This window comes from Rhipicephalus microplus, unplaced genomic scaffold (assembly GCF_043290135.1).
Source record: "Rhipicephalus microplus isolate Deutch F79 unplaced genomic scaffold, USDA_Rmic scaffold_33, whole genome shotgun sequence".
Taxonomy (NCBI): domain Eukaryota; kingdom Metazoa; phylum Arthropoda; class Arachnida; order Ixodida; family Ixodidae; genus Rhipicephalus; species Rhipicephalus microplus.
In genome coordinates, this window is record NW_027464606.1 from 2879854 (window position 1) to 2887496 (window position 7643).

Here is a 7643-nt window from a genome sequence, read left to right on the forward strand (position 1 = left end):
TCTCGCTAAATGACATCGTTCTTTAGGTTTCACGATACTTGCATGCGCTTTACCGAGAATGTCACAACATAGCAGTTTCGCACTTGTAACGGTACAACACGCAGTATTCGGCTTGTTCATGCCATTTTGTGTGCTTTCACAACATTTTACCTATCGCAGTTTCGTACTCGCAATAAAACAACACTATCTCGTTAGATGACGTCGTTTTTGGTGGTTTCACGACGCTACCTAGCTTAAACTAACATAACTCAACCTAACATAACCTTCGCACTTCTATCGTTAGAAAACGTTTTACTCGCTACTTTACATTGCTTTCTACAACATTACGACGGTTTCAAGCGCTTTCACATTAGATATCGCAGTTCCCAACTTGTAATGGTGAAAAACACTGCATCTCACTAAGTGACATTGTTTAATGCGGTTTTACGACGGTTCATATCTTAACCTAACCTAACATTCGTACTTGTATTGAAAAACGCTCTATTACACTGTTTCGTTCACAATTACGATATTTGCATAACCTCACAGTTTTTCACAAACTTATTGCAGTACAGAACGCTGTATCTCGCTAAATGACATTGTTCTTTAAGGTTTCACGATGCTTGCATGCGCTTTAACGAGAATATCACAATATAGCAGTTTCGCACTTGTAACGGTAGAACACGCAGTATTTGGCTTGTTCATGCCGTTTTGTGTGCATTCACAACATTTCACCTATCGCAGTTTAATACTCGCAATAAAACAACACTATCTCGTTAGGTGACGTCGTTTTTGGTAGTTTCACGACGCTACCTAGCTTAAACTAACCTAACCTAACCTAACCTTCGCACTTCTATCGTTAGAAAACGTTTTACTCGCAACTTTACAATGTTTTCTACAAGATTACGACGGTTTCATGCGCTTTCACATTAGATATCGTAGTTCCCGACTTGTAATGTTGAAAAACACTACATCTCACTAAGTGACATTGTTTAATGCGGTTTTACGACGGTTGATATGTCAACCTAACCTAACATTCGCACTTGTATCTAAAGACGCTCAATTACACTGTTTCGTTCACAATTACGATATTTGCTTGACCTCACAGTTTCTCACCAACTTATTACAGTACAGAACGCTGTATCTCGCTAAATGACATCGTTCTTTAAGGTTTCACGATACTTGCATGCGCTTTACCGAGAATGTCACAACATAGCAGTTTCGCACTTGTAACGGTACAACACGCAGTATTTGGCTTGTTCATGCCGTTTTGTGTGCTTTCACAACATTTTACCTATCGCAGTTTCGTACTCGCATTAAAACAACACTATCTCGTTAGATGACGTCGTTTTTGGTGGTTTCACGACGCTACCTAGCTTAAACTAACATAACTCAACCTAACATAACCTTCGCACTTCTATCGTTAGAAAACGTTTTACTCGCTACTTTACATTGCTTTCTACAACATTACGACGGTTTCAAGCGCTTTCACATTAGATATCGCAGTTCCCGACTTGTAAAGGTGAAAAACACTGCATCTCACTAAGTGACATTGTTTATTGCGGTTTTACGACGGTTCATACCTTAACCTAACGTAACCTAACCTAACCTAACCTAACCTAACCTAACCTAACCCAACCCAACCCAACCTAACCTAACCTAACCTAAACTAACCTAACCCAACCTAACCTAACCTAACCTAACCCAACCTAACCCAACCCAACCCAACCTAACCTAACCTAACCTAACCTAACCTAACTTAACCTAACCTAACGTAACCTAACCTAACCTATTCTAACGTAACCTAACCTTACCTGACCTAACCTAAGCTAACGTAACCTAACCTAACCTAACATAACCTAACGTAACCTAACCTAACTTAACCTAACCTAACCCAACCTAACCCAACCCAACCCAACCCAACAACACCCAACCCAACCTAACCTAACCTAACCTAACCTTACCTAACCTAACCAAATTATCCTTACCTAACCTAACCTAACCTAACCTAACGTAATCTAACCTAACCTAACGTAACCTAACCTAACCTAACCTGACCTAACCCAACCTAACCTAACCTAACCTAACCTATCCTAACCCAACTCAACCCAACCTAACCTAATCTAACCTAACCTAACCTAACCTAACCTAACCTAACCTAACCTAACCTAACGACGGTTGCAAGCGCTTTCACATTAAATATCGCAGTTCCCCACTTTTAATGGTGAAAAACACTGCATCTCAGTAATTGACATTGTTTAATGCGGTTTTACGACGGTTCATATCTTAACCTAACCTAACATTCGCACTTGTATCTAAAGACGCTCAATTACACTGTTTCGTTCACAATTACGATATTTGCTTGACCTCACAGTTTCTCACCAACTTATTACAGTACAGAACGCTGTATCTCGCTAAATGACATCGTTCTTTAAGGTTTCACGATACTTGCATGCGCTTTAGCGAGAATGTCACAACATAGCACTTTCGCACTTGTAACGGTACAACACGCAGTATTTGGCTTGTTCATGCCGTTTTGTGTGCTTTCACAACATTTTACCTATCGCAGTTTCGTACTCGCAATAAAACAACACTATCTCGTTAGATGACGTCGTTTTTGGTGGTTTCACGACGCTACCTAGCTTAAACTAACATAACTCAACCTAACATAACCTTCGCACTTCTATCGTTAGAAAACGTTTTACTCGCTACTTTACATTGCTTTCTACAACATTATGACGGTTTCAAGCGCTTTCACATTAGATATCGCAGTTCCCGACTTGTAAAGGTGAAAAACACTGCATCTCACTAAGTGACATTGTTTATTGCGGTTTTACGACGGTTCATACCTTAACCTAACGTAACCTAACCTAACCTAACCCAACCTAACCTAACATAACCTAACCTAACCTAACCTAACCAAACCTAACCTAACGTAACCTAACCTAACCTAACCTAACCTAACCTAACTTAACGACGTTTGCAAGCGCTTTCACATTAGATATCGCAGTTCCCAACTTGTAATGGTGAAAAACACTGCATCTCACTAAGTGACATTGTTTAATGCGGTTTTACGACGGTTCATATCTTAACCTAACCTAACATTCGTACTTGTATTGAAAAACGCTCTATTACACTGTTTCGTTCACAATTACGATATTTGCATAACCTCACAGTTTTTCACCAACTTATTGCAGTACAGAACGCTGTATCTCGCTAAATGACATTGTTCTTTAAGGTTTCACGATGCTTGCATGCGCTTTAACGAGAATATCACAATATAGCAGTTTCGCACTTGTAACGGTAGAACACGCAGTATTTGGCTTGTTCATGCCGTTTTGTGTGCTTTCACAACATTTCACCTATCGCAGTTTAATACTCGCTATAAAACAACACTATCTCGTTAGATGACGTCGTTTTTGGTAGTTTCACGACGCTACCTAGCTTAAACTAACCTAACCTAACCTAACCTTCGCACTTCTATCGTTAGAAAACGTTTTACTCGCAACTTTACAATGTTTTCTACAAGATTACGACGGTTTCATGCGCTTTCACATTAGATATCGTAGTTCCCGACTTGTAATGTTGAAAAACACTACATCTCACTAAGTGACATTGTTTAATGCGGTTTTACGACGGTTGATATGTCAACCTAACCTAACATTCGCACTTGTTTCTAAAGACGCTCAATTACACTGTTTCGTTCACAATTACGATATTTGCTTGACCTCACAGTTTCTCACCAACTTATTACAGTACAGAACGCTGTATCTCGCTAAATGACATCGTTCTTTAAGGTTTCACGATACTTGCATGCGCTTTACCGAGAATGTCACAACATAGCAGTTTCGCACTTGTAACGGTACAACACGCAGTATTCGGCTTGTTCATGCCATTTTGTGTGCTTTCACAACATTTTACCTATAGCATATTCGTACTCGCAATAAAACAACACTATCTCGTTAGATGACGTCGTTTTTGGTGGTTTCACGACGCTACCTAGCTTAAACTAACATAACTCAACCTAACATAACCTTCGCACTTCTATCGTTAGAAAACGTTTTACTCGCTACTTTACATTGCTTTCTACAACATTACGACGGTTTCAAGCGCTTTCACATTAGATATCGCAGTTCCCGACTTGTAAAGGTTAAAAACACTGCATCTCACTAAGTGACATTGTTTATTGCGGTTTTACGACGGTTCATACCTTAACCTAACGTAACCTAACCTAACCTAACCTAACCTAACCCAACCTAACCTAACATAACCTAACCTAACCTAACCTAACCAAACCTAACCTAACGTAACCTAACCTAACTAACCTAACCTAACCTAACGACGTTTGCAAGCGCTTTCACATTAGATATCGCAGTTCCCAACTTGTAATGGTGAAAAACACTGCATCTCACTAAGTGACATTGTTTAATGCGGTTTTACGACGGTTCATATCTTAACCTAACCTAACATTCGTACTTGTATTGAAAAACGCTCTATTACACTGTTTCGTTCACAATTACGATATTTGCATAACCTCACAGTTTTTCACCAACTTATTGCAGTACAGAACGCTGTATCTCGCTAAATGACATTGTTCTTTAAGGTTTCACGGTGCTTGCATGCGCTTTAACGAGAATATCACAATATAGCAGTTTCGCACTTGTAACGGTAGAACACGCAGTATTTGGCTTGTTCATGCCGTTTTGTGTGCATTCACAACATTTCACCTATGGCAGTTTAATACTCGCAATAAAACAACACTATCTCGTTAGATGACGTCGTTTTTGGTAGTTTCACGACGCTACCTAGCTTAAACTAACCTAACCTAACCTAACCTTCGCACTTCTATCGTTAGAAAACGTTTTACTCGCAACTTTACAATGTTTTCTACAAGATTACGACGGTTTCATGCGCTTTCACATTAGATATCGTAGTTCCCGACTTGTAATGTTGAAAAACACTACATCTCACTAAGTGACATTGTTTAATGCGGTTTTACGACGGTTGATATGTCAACCTAACCTAACATTCGCACTTGTTTCTAAAGACGCTCAATTACACTGTTTCGTTCACAATTACGATATTTGCTTGACCTCACAGTTTCTCACCAACTTATTACAGTACAGAACGCTGTATCTCGCTAAATGACATCGTTATTTAAGGTTTCACGATACTTGCATGCGCTTTACCGAGAATGTCACAACATAGCAGTTTCGCACTTGTAACGGTACAACACGCAGTATTCGGCTTGTTCATGCTATTTTGTGTGCTTTCACAACATTTTACCTATCGCAGTTTCGTACTCGCAATAAAACAACACTATCTCGTTAGATGACGTCGTTTTTGGTGGTTTCACGACGCTACCTAGCTTAAACTAACATAACTCAACCTAACATAACCTTCGCACTTCTATCGTTAGAAAACGTTTTACTCGCTACTTTACATTGCTTTCTACAACATTACGACGGTTTCAAGCGCTTTCACATTAGATATCGCAGTTCCCGACTTGTAAAGGTGAAAAACACTGCATCTCACTAAGTGACATTGTTTATTGCGGTTTTACGACGGTTCATACCTTAACCTAACGTAACCTAACCTAACCTAACCCAACCTAACCTAACATAACCTAACCTAACCTAACCAAACCTAACCTAACGTAACCTAACCTAACTTAACCTAACCTAACCTAACGACGTTTGCAAGCGCTTTCACATTAGATATCGCAGTTCCCAACTTGTAATGGTGAAAAACACTGCATCTCACTAAGTGACATTGTTTAATGCGGTTTTACGACGGTTCATATCTTAACCTAACCTAACATTCGTACTTGTATTGAAAAACGCTCTATTACACTGTTTCGTTCACAATTACGATATTTGCATAACCTCACAGTTTTTCACCAACTTATTGCAGTACAGAACGCTGTATCTCGCTAAATGACATTGTTCTTTAAGGTTTCACGATGCTTGCATGCGCTTTAACGAGAATATCACAATATAGCAGTTTCGCACTTGTAACGGTAGAACACGCAGTATTTGGCTTGTTCATGCCGTTTTGTGTGCATTCACAACATTTCACCTATCGCAGTTTAATACTCGCAATAAAACAACACTATCTCGTTAGATGACGTCGTTTTTGGTAGTTTCACGACGCTACCTAGCTTAAACTAACCTAACCTAACCTAACCTTCGCACTTCTATCGTTAGAAAACGTTTTACTCGCAACTTTACAATGTTTTCTACAAGATTACGACGGTTTCATGCGCTTTCACATTAGATATCGTAGTTCCTGACTTGTAATGTTGAAAAACACTACATCTCACTAAGTGACATTGTTTAATGCGGTTTTACGACGGTTGATATGTCAACCTAACCTAACATTCGCACTTGTTTCTAAAGACGCTCAATTACACTGTTTCGTTCACAATTACGATATTTGCTTGACCTCACAGTTTCTCACCAACTTATTACAGTACAGAACGCTGTATCTCGCTAAATGACATCGTTCTTTAAGGTTTCACGATACTTGCATGCGCTTTACCGAGAATGTCACAACATAGCAGTTTCGCACTTGTAACGGTACAACACGCAGTATTCGGCTTGTTCATGCCATTTTGTGTGCTTTCACAACATTTTACCTATCGTAGTTTCGTACTCGCAATAAAACAACACTATCTCGTTAGATGACGTCGTTTTTGGTGGTTTCACGACGCTACCTAGCTTAAACTAACATAACTCAACCTAACATAACCTTCGCACTTCTATCGTTAGAAAACGTTTTACTCGCTACTTTACATTGCTTTCTACAACATTACGACGGTTTCAAGCGCTTTCACATTAGATATCGCAGTTCCCAACTTGTAATGGTGAAAAACACTGCATCTCACTAAGTGACATTGTTTAATGCGGTTTTACGACGGTTCATATCTTAACCTAACCTAACATTCGTACTTGTATTGAAAAACGCTCTATTACACTGTTTCGTTCACAATTACGATATTTGCATAACCTCAGTTTTTCACTAACTTATTGCAGTACAGAACGCTGTATCTCGCTAAATGACATTGTTCTTTAAGGTTTCACGATGCTTGCATGCGCTTTAACGAGAATATCACAATATAGCAGTTTCGCACTTGTAACGGTAGAACACGCAGTATTTGGCTTGTTCATGCCGTTTTGTGTGCATTCACAACATTTCACCTATCGCAGTTTAATACTCGCAATAAAACAACACTATCTCGTTAGATGACGTCGTTTTTGGTAGTTTCACGACGCTACCTAGCTTAAACTAACCTAACCTAACCTAACCTTCGCACTTCTATCGTTAGAAAACGTTTTACTCGCAACTTTACAATGTTTTTACAAGATTACGACGGTTTCATGCGCTTTCACATTAGATATCGTAGTTCCCGACTTGTAATGTTGAAAAACACTACATCTCACTAAGTGACATTGTTTAATGCGGTTTTACGACGGTTGATATGTCAACCTAACCTAACATTCGCACTTGTATCTAAAGACGCTCAATTACACTGTTTCGTTCACAATTACGATATTTGCTTGACCTCACAGTTTCTCACCAACTTATTACAGTACAGAACGCTGTATCTCGCTAAATGACATCGTTCTTTAAGGTTTCACGATACTTGCATGCGCTTTACCGAG